A 14,744-nucleotide genomic window follows, 5' to 3' on the forward strand; every position below is an offset into this window, starting at 1 on the left:
AATTAATTTTGAATTTTGCTTTATAATTATTTGTTTTGTACCTCAAATAATATACATACAATTAAACATGTTGATTATAATCATATATCATTTGATGTTAAACAAATTAATTATTTATATTTGATGTGGCAATTAATACCTGCCTCTTCATGGAATACAAAGTATTTAAGATGTTGTTTAAATTTTATCAAAATTATCATAATGATAAATCATTGATGTTACTATATCATGATTTGTAGGTTATATATACTTGTATAATAATGTTATGCTACTTAACATGTACTAATCAATATCCATAGTTTATATATTAGTTTATAGTGGTCGTTTCCTATACATCTAAATTGGAGAAATACTTTTGTTAGCTTCAGTTAAATTGGTGGTTTTGTATAGATGCTCCTTCTGGTTTACCTCTTACGCCACAAGAGGTGCTCAGCTCTGCTGGATTGCACATCCTGCAGAGTTATTATACTCTGAGAGGTGGGCGGACCTTAGTCACTAGGTTTCATCCCACCTCCCCTTGAGTGATGGGTGCCTCTTGCGGATAGGATGCCCTATGGGCGGCAAGTTTACCCTACAGCAGTATCTGCCCGACGTGCACACGAACTTCTGGTATTTTTTACTGGGCATTCCCCACGTGGAGCACCACTATATATCAGACAGAGGAACACAGAGGCACAGGGATTTCCTCTCCAAGATGAACACTTGTGATTAGAAAGACTTGTTGTGGTCAGCAGCAGCGGGTAAGGTACTATGAGATCCTAGTAGATTTTGACTCCAGCTTGAACCAGCTTAATTCCTAAAATTGCATGATTACTAACCCTGTTTATGTACTCTATTTGATGATAGGCATTTTTGAATTTTCCTTGCATCTGGGGCGTTAGCTACCGTAGGTTTGTTTTGGAAACATAGGTAAGCCATTGTTCATTCATTATTTCCAAACACCAAGAGTTATATAGACATTTTTTGGCATAAGGCTTCCCTATAATGCAACTATCTAATTAAGGAACACCTGCATTGATTCCATCTAAAAAACACACTACAAATAGAGCTTTATCAGACATGGTAATACATTTGGATTACTTTGGGATGAGAACAATAAAAACATTCTAATCAGTGGTAAGTTAGTTTTTTTTGTTGTATGTCCATCACACCCTTACTTAAATGTTAACCTATTTGAAATCATTTATTAAAAAAAAAAAAATATATATTTTGATTATTATATGCACAATATTCATAATTTACAAACTATCACACTAATACAATAAATCACTATCTGATATGCACTTTTTTCACATTTATTTCATAGATATATATTTTTATTAAATTATACATTAATTATTCTTTAATCAACTATTGATTATTTGATCACTTTATAAATCCTTTTAATAATCACCAACAATTAAATCAATACAAATTATATTAATTCAAATTATGTGTTCAGAAAAAGTGTTTCCCCTCTACTCTTTGTTCATCAGAATCAATCATGATTGTATAAAGGATTTTCTTGGAGTGGCCCCAGTCTCTGTATCAGTATGTAATTGTATTTTCTACAAAGGAAATCAATATAATTATAAATATTCATGATATATTTTGTGTTAACACCACAGATCTCCCTGCCTGTCCTGAAAAAGCGGACATAGTTTCCGCGAAATGCATCGACAGTGGGAACATCATAGTGGGTGCCCATTCAGGAGATACCTAATAGTATGGTGTATGTTTTTATGTAATTGCTTATTGTCATTTTGTATTTGAATAATATTTTTTATAAATTTTATATCAGGAATTCTGGCTTTTAAAGTCCAAAATTGGATTGTGCCTGATCACTATACAAAGGCAGCTCAGTGCGATTATAAACAATTGCGCAAAAATATATCGCTCTTGGCGTATTTCGCCGTTAGGCTTCTTCAGGGGACATGATGGGAATGTTATATTGCTGTATAGTGGAATAAAATACAGACATCTCACTATTAAACACCATACTAATGTCAAAATCAAAAGATAATAAATCATAAGAGATATACAGTAAATATGTTATATCATAAAGTCAAGCCAAAGTTGTGCTTATTAGGTAGTATTACAGTAGTGTGGAAAATATCTATATGTTATTAAAAAATAATCATAAAAGTATAATTATTAAGTTTAAATACATATTTTCTTGTTATTATCACTGTCATTAGTAACCACAAAATAGAGTGAGGGATTCTATTATTGTAAGAAGCCCAAACATTGTTAAATGTAATAAGATATTAATACTTACATCTTTGTATTTATTCCTAAGGGTGTGTGTGTGTGTGAAATGCATCACTTACTTGTTTATTCAGTTTTTGGAGGATCTAGGACTCCTACAGGATATCCTTGCGGAGTCCCATGAAATACGTAGTGATAGTGTCACAGCTCCACAGGGCAAGGTGGTGGATAAGGATGAGCGATAATGCCTCTGGAATGGGCGAAATTTCCTCAAACTTCCAATGGTTCCACGAAATTTCGGCGAACTGTTTTTGCGAAACCATTGGAGGAGGAAATGAAAACAGGAGGATTCCCAGGGCTGAAAGCAGCTCCCGGTTTGTGATCACCGGCGCACTAAAGGTTAATTAACCTCTAGTGCCCCGGGAATCGCACACTACTCCCAATGAATGCAGCCACAGCTGCAATCATTGGGAAGATGCCTGGCAAAGGAGAACCACAGGTGATGCAGCGCTGGAAATCCTTCTGATCGACGAGAGCTCAACCGCTCTGCGAATAAGGCGGCCAATTCGCCACGAGATCGAACTTATTATTCTTGCTCACTCATTTTTAGTGGTGGACCCACTGTGTCACCAAGCCAGTGGGTGGAGACGTGCACTAGGCGCAGGGTCTAAGCAGTAGCTCGGCCTTCTCCAGAGCCTCTAGAGGTGAGGTTGTTGTGCAGAGAACCACTGCCGGGTTGCGACCCCTGTGCCCGCCAAGGCAGGTGACTGTTACTTAGCAGGAACCAAAACCTAGTGCCTGAGCCAAATCCAAAAGAGCAGTCAAACGAGCCAAAGGTCAGGGTAGGCAGCAAACAAGAGTAGTCAGGAAACAAGCTGTGGTCAGTACACGGATAACACAGGAACAGTATGCAGAAACTGGAGCAGGGAAAACCTTGGAGTAGAACTACAAGGAACTCCTTGTCCAGGCAACTTCCTGTTGCCAGGCCACTTTCTTAAAAAGGGATGTCATGTGATGAGTGTACGTCATGTGAACTGCAGACACCAACCCCACCAGTAGGGGGAAGTGCTGTTGATGCCTCAGGTGTTGTTCATATGCCTGCCAGCAGAGGGAGTGTGTCTGTGGAACACCCTAGTTAAGGCAAGGGAGGCAGCTGACCGAGAATCACATGACCTGGACCAGGAAGTGTGCAGAGAGTTGGATCCAGAAGCAGAGATGTTGCTGGCAGCAGGGGACTGCAAGGTGGATGACACTGAAGGGGTTACAGATCCCCTGGATCCTGCAGGGATCTGTGACAGTGCTCCCCTCCTAGGGCCCCTTCTGACCCAGTCCCCCCTGGGTTTGTCGGGGAATTTTAAATGAAAGCTCTTGAGGAGAAAAGGAGAATGAAGAACCTTTTCGAGGGACCCAGGAACGTTCCTCAGGGCCGTAGCCCTTCCAATGGATTAGGTACTGTAAAGAACCCTGGACGGGTCTGGAGTCTAGGATCTGCTCAATCTCGTAGTTTCCCTTAGGCAGCAGAAATGGGACCAGGAGGTTTAATCTTCTTGGAAAATGTGTTTAAAAAAGACTGGTTTGAGAAGTGATACATGGAAGGAATTGTGATCCTTCAAGAATGGAGGTAGTTTTCATTTGTAAGTCACAGAACAGAAAAGGGGCTAATGATGCGAGGAGCAAGCTTGAGAGAAGGCATTCCCAGGCGACTATACTTGGAGGAGAGCCATACTTTGTCACCTGTTGAAAACTGAGGAGCAGGAATTCTCTTCTTATCAGCACATTTTTTGTAGCGTAGAGCAGAAGAGCATTTCAAAGTCTCTTGAACCTTCCTCCAAACTTGCTGAATGCTGTCAGTGGTAGCAGCTGCAGCAGGTACATCAGAAGAAGATGGAACTGGAGCAGGGAGCCTGGGGTGGTGACCAGAGATGATGAAGAAGGGGCTCTTACCCGTGGATTCATTGGAGTGGTTGTTGTGGCCCAGCTCAGCCCACCATAGACGGTCGGACCCGTTATCTTGCTGGGAGCTGACGTATATGCGGTAATACTGCTCGGTTTGCCCATTAGTCTGAGGATGGTAGGCAAGCCAAAAGTCCAATTTGATTTCCAATAGTTGACAGAGGGCTCTCCAGAAGCGGAAAGTGAATTGAACTCCCTGATCTGACACAATGTGAGATGGCAATCTGTGCAGACGATTGACTTCTTTAGGGAAGATCTTTGCCAAGATTGGAGCAGAGGGAAGACCAGGCCATTTTTGAGAATCTATCCCACCACCACCCAATTTGTGTTAAACCCATTAGAGGATGGAAGATCTGTTATGAAGTTCATAGAGATGTGACGGTTGCTCAGGAATTGGAAGTGGCTTTAAAGGACGGGCGAGGGATCAGCGAGGCACAGTGTGCCAGGTACACTCAGTGCATAAACTCATTCACCTCTTGTCTTGGATTTGGCCACAAGTATGCAGCGGATTAGCTCCAAGGTTTTGTTTAGCCCATGGTGTCCAGCAAACCTGGAGGCATGTCCCCATGGAAGGCTCAGAGTGCGCTGACCCTTTTACAAATGACTTGCTTGGAGGGTTCTAGTCGGCCAGGGGCACGATTTTGGCAGGGTCAATGATGAAAATTGGTTCTGGTTCTTCCTTTTCAAAGGAACAGGACAGAGCATCCCCTTTGACATTTTTTGAACCTGGGCGATAGGTGGGCAAAGAAAAAGGGTGCCCATCGGACTTGGCGGAGATTCAAGCGTTGAGCAGTCTGTAAATACTGCAAATTCTTGTGATCTGTGGAAATGATCACTGGGTGCCGAGCTCCGGCCAGCAAGTGGCGCGCTTCCACCAGGGCAAGCTTAACTACGAGTAACTCATGGTCTCCAATGATGTAGTTCCTCGCAGGGAGAGAGAAAAAAAAGCAATCCAAAGTGCAATTGTCAACAATGACACTTTGGAGATGCCAGTATAGAGATGGCATTGCGTTTAAGGTCAAGTCACTGCAATTAGGGTAAGAGATCTGTGAAAAAAGTGTGATGTGGTCACTATATAGTGTTAGACAATCCATGAAGTCCATATCATAACTGGGTTTTATTTGCAAGTCTCACATGAGGACACTTACATTGCATTAGATGTCGGGTTCACCTGTTACTATGGTTATCCCTCTGTCATAGAAAGATTACTCTTGTGTTCTGATTATGCAGATTACTGGTTGTACCTTAATTATGAAGTATATGAACATTCAATATATTAAAATATTAATTATTAAATGTAACCAATTATGACATGTGATTAAAGTATAACTAAGAAGATTGTTGGTCACTTACCTCCCAACCAGGATTGAGAGTATGAAGGTATGTCCAAATTACCTGGATGGTTCCAGGAGTTGTTCAATATTTTGAAACATTATGGTATATACGCATAACTGAACAAACAGTATTTAGAATATTGAAATGAGGGAAAATTGGTTAGTATAGTTTATTTATATGTGAGAATAAAGTTTCAGTGGGTGATAATACTTACTAATTAATCTGTGTGTACCAGAAGGGTAAGTAGTTTGGCAGTGCAAACCACGGACTATCCCAGCAGGTTATTAACTAAGGATAAGATTAATTAAAATACAATACTGTTGAGATTGGAGCCTATAATGGGTATTTGGTACTTCATATAGAATTGGGTAAGACAACAACCTACTAGGTTGATTGCGTGCTGATATTTGTTGAAAATATACACTAATATATATATATATATATATATATATATATATTATACACACAAACACTGAACAAACAAAACTTCTAGTTTTGAAAAAAATGTGAATACTAATATTGATCTTAAGTTTAATAATTTCTTGTCTTTATGGTGTTGAATAGAGCATTCAGAGACTTACTCGTTTGCATTGGTAGTTCGGTGTGCGGTGTAGAGCATCCGCAGCCAGCCACCAGGGGACTGGCCTCACGGGTGCCAAGTTTAAATAGGGCTTTTTCAAAGGATAATTCTTGAGGAGTGAGGTCGGAAGTCCCAAGCTGCTTCCGCCCTCAGATTACTTACACTGTTTGCGTTGACTGTGCATGCGTGGGAAATCCGGCATGCTCAGTCAGTACTGACTATGATGATGTAGGGACAAGGTATGCGTCACTGCTAAGCCATGCCTAGGGGTGTGTCTGGTTGTCAAACTATCAAGATGTCCGTCAGTCGTTGAGCCCTACCTAGGGGTGTGTCTGCCCGGCAGCTGTCCCCTCCCCAGATGTCGGTCTCACCCGACTGCGGGGAGATGGGATTCTCCTCAGGTCCTGGGCGTCCAATTTATTATCTGCAAATCAACTCTGGCACTTATATGGATCATATTATGACCAACAAGCAAGTGTAAATACCAACAATATCTATTAGAATACCGTCCAAGTAACTAACCAATCTTTATTTTCAATTAACTAGCATTTCCTAATAATTTCATATTATTTCTAATAGTTTGATCACAGAATCTATATAATCTGCCATTTTCCCATTACTATTGATTCGGCATGATGTGAATCCAATTTTTGATCTTCTATTCCATTTACTTTCAGGTCAATATACCAAGCGAGTCATTGCTTTCTAATTGGGTTTGTTGTTATGTACTTCATTTTTCTGGTTTTATATCATTATGTAGTTATACATACTTGTATGATTTTCAGGGTCTCAGTATCCCCTGAGGAAGCCATTAGGACGAAATGCGTTGGGAGAGACTAACTATATAGTGTATATTTTGACCTACTAGGCATGAGATCAAACCATATGTGAGAACATATACTAGAACACTACTGTCAGATAATTCTGTCAAAAGTTGTCAGAATTATATCTTTTTTATGAATGTGTATTATTCAAGCTTGTATACCGCTTCTATGGGGCGTGATCAGACCCTCCCAGGTTTCTTTCGTTATATCTATTAGGCCGCGGGGGTGTCTGCCATACAGCAACTCAAAAGGTGAATAGCCCGTGGATGACTGGGGAACTTCTCCTATAGCAAACGTCAGGTAAGGTAACAAGTCATCCAAATTTTTCCCATCTTTTGTGGGTAGTAGACAGAAGTGCGGAGCTGAGAAATTTTAAATAGTTTAGAGAGCTCCTTCATTACACGGGACATGAACGGTGTACCCTGATCTGTTAACAGCTCCTTTGGGATACCGACACAACTAAATATCTGCACCAATTTTTTGGCAATAGTTTTGGCCGAGGTGATCCGTAAGGGAATGGCTTCGGGATATCTGGTGGCATTGTCCATTATGACTAGTATATGCTGATGACCCTGAGCCGATTTTACCAGCGGACCCACCAGGTCCATGCCAATTCTTTCAAAGGGTACTTCAATGATTGGTACCAGGAAAAGGTACCAGGGGGCTGCGATAATGGGGTATCGGAGCCGAATACTGACAAGAGAAGGACAGTCTCGTATCTTCATCAACAGGTTTGCCATCAATTACTTTTACATTTTTCTGAGCTCTATTTAGCGTAGGATCTCTCAATTGTTTAGAAAGAAAATCATTTCTTTTTACTTCCAAATCAGGCATACAATCATGTGCATCTGCAGCATCAAAACTAGGCAATGCAATGTGAACACTGTCAGTGACCTCGGCATCTGACTCCGCCGCCTCTTGGCCTCCAGCCATTACCGAGAAAGGGAAGAATATCTTGCCTTCATTGGTCACATCTACAGTTTCTCCTTCTGGATTACTGTCAATTGGGACAGGGCTGATTCCAACAGGCTGACCTTCAGGGAACCCATACTCCTGACTGCGGTTTGCCCACAACTTCCAAAAGTATGGAAAATCCCTCCCCAGCATGGCGTCATGAAACAATGTGGGAACAACACCTACCAAGGGGTATCAAATTGGACCACAGCAGTCTGGTAGTCACAGGTATCCCCATGTACACAAATGACCCCTATAGTGTTAGATTGGTATTTGGAGGGACACACAAACTTAGCTTTTACCAGAGTTACAACGCTTCCTAAGTCCAGTAAAGCAGTGACAGGTTTTTCATCAACTGACATAACACACATTTGTTTCTCAAGACGGCTTTGGCTAGCTGCAGTACACACCACCTGAGCAAAGACATACGTTTTTTCAGAAAATTACATAGCATTGGCTTATGGGTTATTGGACAATTAGCAGCAAAATGTCCTAACCCTTGGCAACGAAAACATTTTAAATTTTCTTGACTCAGTCCTCCCAAAGGCCACTTGGACCTTACTGCCCTCTTTGGCCCCTCCCTAGGCCTTACGCCTACAGTCTCTTCACAGTCTGAAATAGTCTTATTTTTTTTCCCAGGACCCATATCCCCTGGAACAGTCTTACCAGGGGTTCCTGGAGATCGCTCTCGATAGGAGAGGGTCCACTCTGGCTTTAGTTAACCACTCCTCAGCTGCACTATACCGCTCCACCATTTCCACAAGGTGGTCCACTGATTTGGGGTCTCCATGGGTTACCCATCTCCTCAGAGTGGCAGGCAGTGCTTGTGGATAACGATCCATAATGACCCGTTCGAATATCTCTGAAGCTGATAAGCACTCTGGTTGTGGCCATTTCCTTAGAAGTTGTATAAGTGTATGATAAGATCATACATTTGTGAACAGGGCAGTTTTCTGAGCTTGTACCCCCAGTGGTGCACTCACTGAGCTCGGACCACTAGGGTTACTCCCTAACATGTAAGGATTCCTGCTTTAAGTTTTTCATAGTCCAGGGCAGCCTCAGGTTTCAAATCAAAAAAGGCTTTTTGGGGTTCACCAGTCAAAAATGGCACAATTATCCCAGCTCATTGTTCCTTAGGCCAACTTCTGCGCACCACAATCCTCTCAAAAGTAGCAAGGTAAGCCTCCACATCATCAGCCACTGTCATTTTCTGCAGAACGTGATTGGCACTAAAAGTCTTACTAACAGTTTAGACAGGTACAGCGGAGTCCTCACTTAAGTTTGCCAGGAGCAGGGCAACCTCTTTATGGATACTGCGATCCAATTGCTGGGCCTCTGATATTGCAACAATCTGGGCAGACAACAGCTTTATCATTTCACTCTGTTCCCGATTGGTGTCTTGTTACACTGCTGTAGCATGCTGCTGGGCTGCAGAGGCCTGAATCAATGCTTTCATCACATCCTCCATTTTAAAGTTCTAACTAGAGAGATGCCCGCATCCTGCACCATATATGGTATGGCACCATTGTAGGATCACCTTTTCAGGGGTAAAAGGTACTCTCAGACTGCAGGAGAGGTGTATGAAGCACACTGGTAGGCCCGCAGTCAGTTTTATTAAAAGGTTGCATAAGATAAAACAAAACAAAAATAAATCCTAGCCAGTCAGGCACTAACTAAACAGCAGGCAGATTCCTCTCTACCATTTGGTGGTTAACCCAGCCAACTCAACACAAACATTCCAGCAACCTTTACTCACATGACGTACACCAATGGCTCTCACAGGCAGGTTTGCTGTGTCCCAGGTCAGGTAGTGCTTCTTTCCTCTCCTTCCTTTTTACCTGTTGCTCACAGCTGTGCAGTAATTAATGGCCAAGCAAAACCAAACTCTGGCCTGGATCAGAACACTTCTGAGTGACATGCAAAAGCCATATCTGGAATCCCAGCAGACCTGTTGCTGGTAAATCTCTCCCATAGGAGAGGAAACAAGGATAAATATATTTTCCTTCCAAGACTACCCCTGCCATGTCACACTATGTATACTTACTTTTGTTTAGAAATGGCATTTCAAAAGCAACCATTAGTTGTTGAATATTTCAATGTGATCATTGATTAAAATACCAAGGAATGGAAACAGAAATAATCCCAATACTACAATATACCAACTTAAATTATACATTTAAATTTAAATTGCAATAATTATTAAATTTATCAATAACCTTAATCCAAAATGTGTGTTATAAATCTCTGCATCAGTGCTAACTCCATATTCAAAGAGGATGTCTCTATATATGATAATAAATCACTATCACAATCCTATAAGCAATCCACATACTTTAAACACTTAAATTATAATTATCCAACTAACCGTAATGTGCCATATTTTTATTAATAATTAAAACCTTTACCTACCCCCGTTCATTGTTACTCTCTATTTACTACCCAATATATTTCACAATATTCCATCCAACTCAAACAGAATTTGCAACCAGGGATTCCATTAAATAAAATATATTGCTACTCATCATCAAAACCTTCACTTACCCAAATTTTAAGTTGCATTGTATCCACTTGCCTCACTTACCTCCTCTCCACCATCCTTTATCAATAAACTAACCATCTTACATGGTTCTTTCCTGGCATCCCATGTGGTAAGTGGGTATGCCTCTTACTGATTGTAATTGTGCTTCCAGACTGGAAGCACGTGGGACGCCAGTATCCATTGACGCTTGCTTTTCAGCTGAAACACAAGCTTCAAGCATCCTGCTCACCAGAAACCACATGGATCGCATGCTGTTCTAACTACCAAGGAAAACCATGCTGGCCGCCCACCCCCTTATTCTACTTCCATATGACATGTCTGGTGGGTGGCAGTCAGTAACTCCACTCTAGGTATTCCCCAGGAATGAATACATCTCCATGGGTAACATGACACCTTCCCTCTCCACCACCAATCCATGAATGGATATGTTGCACCTTAAGATTGTTTATGAATATGTAAATAGATATGTATATGTATAAAGGGGTATATATATATATGGGTTCAGGGATTTATGTATATAGTACCCTGTTGGAGATATCCTAATAGTGTGACTGTATCTAAGTAAACATGAAAACCTGTTGTACCTTGGTACTGGCCTCAGGCCCGCCTTAGGGGTCTCTAATTCATGGACTTCACAGGAATACCAAGAGGTAGTAAATACCAAGAAATAGTTTGCCAACAAACCACAAACAAACAGATGAAAGAACAGATCACTAGTAGGGCCTTCAAGCCATTAATCCATCAAGCCTGAGTCAGCAGAAGATGGATGCATAATCAAACAGATGGGTTGGGTTGATAACCCAGCTGGACCTCTGGTTGACCCTTACATTTAGATTCCAGCAAGAAATTGTTATATCAAATTTAGTTGGGAGGTTCATCAAATGACAGTAACCAATCCCAATCTAGTGGGGTGGGTGCCAACTGATGGTCATTGTACCAAACACACCCACTAACCAATCAAGGAGTCCCAATGTTACCTAATGGGACTTAACTATATAAAAGGGGAGCTGGAATAGAACAAGAGGAAAGGGAATGATGGGAGCTCTTAGGGAATCAGGCTCATGGAGTACCCATCAACATCCATACAGGTAGCTATTACACATTCTTGAATTGCATTCTATGTCATTTGATGTATTGTGTATTACTTAGTTACTAGATTATTACAGGGGTTACTACTAATAACTTTATGTTTATGTGATATATGTAACATTGATTGAAGTTCCTATGTGTTTAAATATCTGACAATATTGTTGTGTACTTTGTCTTACCTTGTTTTCTTAATTAAACTGTTTGAATGACTAGCTATTATTTGTGTATGAACCTTCTTTAATTGAATATCTATATGCATTGATAGAGGATATAATTTCCATATTTATGCGGATAATTAGATAAAATATACCTAAATAACAGATATTGTTGATGACTATGTTTGATACCCCAGCATGATTCAAACTGATGGGCAGGTAAATCACATATGAATTGGTAAGATTTACCCAATTCCAATAGTGGTAAAATTGATATATTTTAAATTATTATTAAATTCAGTTATCAGGAATCAGGCATTACTAAACTCCCCACATTTTTTAGGGGCCTCACAGTTTGTAAGAAATCCATAATTAAGGGAATTAACAGTATGAATTTTATACAATCATTATGCTGTTAGGAGACGCTCTTTTGGGGGACAATCCTGGGTGGTGTCCCACCACAGTAGAGCACGCCCGGCCTATTACCTCCTGTGGCAGCGCTTACAGCAGCAAAGGAGTTCCAAGAATTAATTTTCTGCAGTTTGCAGAATCCTTTTTTGCCTTTAGCTGTGTTTTATTTCTCAGTATCCCCCTGCACTGAGACCTAACAGCTGATTGAGGTTTGGAGCTGTACAGCAGCTGATTAGCAGAATTGTTCCTGATAAATCCCATGCTGCCATTGGCTGCTCTCCAGTGCATGTTGTAGCATTTAGCTGAGCAAATCTGTGCTGGAATGGTTCTCATTTTACTGTTGGTGACCATTGCCTGTTCCTGTTTCACGATTATACACAGCATAGACGAATATCTGCCTGTGACCCAGACTCTGTGTGTGCCTACTCCCTCTGTACCTCGTTTTTGTGGACTGATCGCCCTTGTTTGACTTTGTACCCTGGATTTACCTTGTAGCTGTTGTACTGCCTAATCTGTGGGCCACTAGTCCACTGCCAGCCCATCCCCAGATGCCATCCTTTGCCCATTAAGTCCTGGGGGGCAACCGTGTGCTGGGAGATACAACCATGTCTCCCGAGTGGGAGCCTGCTAAAGGTGAAGACTGCAGTGTTAGATTGGGGGACTGGCATCTGGTGAGTACTGATACTGACCAGGACCTTACATATGCCTACTTTTATATAGATATGTCTCCATAATATTCCATTATAAGTTTTTATTTCCAAACCTTTTCATTTAATAATTTGTTTTATATAATACATGTATTACAGTTTCTAATCATTATATATATATATATAAAAACACAGTATAGGAATGTCTTGAAATTAATATTTCGTTCAATTTCAGATATACCATAGCCTTCAATTTATAAATCCACTTACTTTCCTTCTGTAATTTACCTTTCTTTTTTTTGTAAAATTTTGTGTTTATTAATTTTTTCCAAGAAGCAAACAAACAAAAAAAAAAAAGAAAACAAGAATAACATACATAACAATGAAAATATTAAATGGCATAACGTACAAAGTAAGCTTCATAAAAGGTAGAAAAGACCATGCACTATAATACAAACAATTCCAACATGTACAAGTCTTTGGTAATGAAATTATCAAACCTTAAAAAAGCAAGCTTACATCTGAACATTAGATAACAGTAGTTGACATAACAAATGACAAAGAGGGGCTGGGGTTAACATTAGGAATGGGGAAACAGAGGCCTAGGTTCATAAACTCTTTAGGATATACAGGGAATATCAGTTAACTGGCAGTGTCTCCCTGGGGGGAGGGCCGGTATATTGTCTAAATATGTTGGAGGGGGATAGTAGATAAGAACCCCATGGTTCCCAAATAACCGTAAATTTTTCCATACAATCGTGTAGCCTAGCTGTAAGATGTTCCATAACTTTGACATCTTTAATTTGTGCGTATAGGTCAGAGATCCCGGGAGGTGAAGTCGACTTCCAATGCCTTGATATGAGACACTTAGCTGCTGTCAGGACATAAAAAGCTAGCTTTTTACCTAGCTTAAAAAACCTCTGTATTGGCAGACCCAACAAATATGTAACGACATCAAAGGTTTTCGGGGACCTTAAACAAACCCTCTAGGAGATCTGTGACTAGTTTCCAGTATGGGGTCAAGATCGGACAGGTCCAAAATATATGGTACATCGTACCCACTTTCCTCTGACATCTTCTGCACCTATCACTAGTGGTGGGGTAGATTGTATGTAGTTTGTTAGGGGTGAGATACCATTGCATAAGGATCTATATATGCTTTTTATTTATAAAATGTACAAAAGAAGCTATTTTGAGCACTGCTCCAAATCAGCTGCCAGATCTCCAGGGGGCGTTCTCTACCCAAAACCCTCTCCCATTTCATCATTTAAGAGTATTTAACAAAGGGCACAACTGGTTCTGTATTTAGCAGTAGATACATTTCTGAGATGAGGCCTTTTTGATCTGGTCCTCCACACAAATCAGTTCAAAGCCAGTCATAGTAGAGGAAGTTAGGTTGTTCATAGGGCATAATGCCTTATTAAAAGCTGGTTTGGGGGATTTCAAGCTTCTCATGGAGATCTGCGAAAGCCAGAAGAAGGCAGAAGCATGGGTGATTTAGCTGTCCAGAATGAAATAAACCACTGGTATGCCATGGCTCAACTATGTTAGCATGTAGGCCATCTGGGAGTTGAGGATTGTACAGGAATGATGTACTGAGGCAGGCACTGAGAGCTTGAATTTATCCTTACATTGGATCCAGAGCTGTCCTGTAAACATGGATGGGGACCAGTAAAACCCCTTCTTCCATTTTGTTAGCGAAATTCCATAGGAGGGAATAAGGGTGGGTCGGGGCAATCCATAATTTCCCTATCTGGGTCCAGCAATTGAATGACCACTGGGTGGCTCAAGAGGCCAGATGTCAAAGGTGCATTGACAAATAATATTTAAAGAACTCCGGGACACCCAGCCCCCCCTCTCTCCCGAAGCAATCAGTGAGATGTATGTGCCCAAAATAAATCAAGAGTAGCAGTCTGCAGTCGTCCAATAGCCGAGCATGGGACAATGACTGGGAAAGTTGCAAAACAATACAGCATTTCAGTGAATAAGGACATTTTGACCAAGGCAATCCGGCCAAAGAAGGATATCGAGAGAGCACACAATTTGTGGAGCAGTGAATTGAGCTCCTGG

At 40.8% G+C, this 14,744-nt stretch overlaps 1 protein-coding gene across 2 annotated transcripts in view; it reads right to left on the reverse strand.

Annotated features, from left to right (window-relative positions):
- CTSF (cathepsin F) overlaps window positions 1–14,744 on the reverse strand; it is a 132,124-nt gene that overhangs the window by 18,842 nt on the left and 98,538 nt on the right. The gene's annotated exons all lie outside the window — the stretch shown is intronic.

Source organism: Pyxicephalus adspersus, chromosome 9 (genome assembly GCF_032062135.1).
Source record: "Pyxicephalus adspersus chromosome 9, UCB_Pads_2.0, whole genome shotgun sequence".
In the NCBI taxonomy this organism is placed as follows: domain Eukaryota; kingdom Metazoa; phylum Chordata; class Amphibia; order Anura; family Pyxicephalidae; genus Pyxicephalus; species Pyxicephalus adspersus.